At 33.2% G+C, this 349-nt stretch overlaps 1 protein-coding gene across 1 annotated transcript in view; it reads right to left on the bottom strand.

The window, feature by feature from the left end:
- LOC119591151 (shematrin-like protein 2) overlaps positions 1-349 on the bottom strand; it is an 18,116-nt gene that overhangs the window by 13,417 nt on the left and 4,350 nt on the right. The window lies entirely within an intron of this gene.

Below are 349 nucleotides of genomic sequence, written 5' to 3'. Positions count from 1 at the left end.
TGCAGCTGTCATATTTTTCCAAGAGGAATTCAAGAGAAATTCAACATTATATGAATAAATTACAAGAGGATTCAACATCATATGAATAAAATACAAGAGGCATTCAATATCATATGAAATAAATGTAATATATATCTCTCTCCTTCCTCCTCTCTCTCATAGACAGATAGATTACACATATAAACACAGAGAGAAGTAGAAAGGATAGATCACTGAAGAGGAAGCGTACCGGAAAATAGTAAATGACTAAATCACTAATAGACCAGTATCCTCTGACAAGATTTTCGAAAGTGAACCTGGTTGATTCTTTCACGTGTTGGCCAATTCCGACAATATTAAACTGAATAAC

The sequence above is a fragment of the Penaeus monodon genome, chromosome 28 (assembly GCF_015228065.2).
Source record: "Penaeus monodon isolate SGIC_2016 chromosome 28, NSTDA_Pmon_1, whole genome shotgun sequence".
Taxonomy (NCBI): domain Eukaryota; kingdom Metazoa; phylum Arthropoda; class Malacostraca; order Decapoda; family Penaeidae; genus Penaeus; species Penaeus monodon.
Note: the sequence above shows the minus strand (reverse complement) of the source record. Positions and strands in the feature narration are given on the sequence as shown.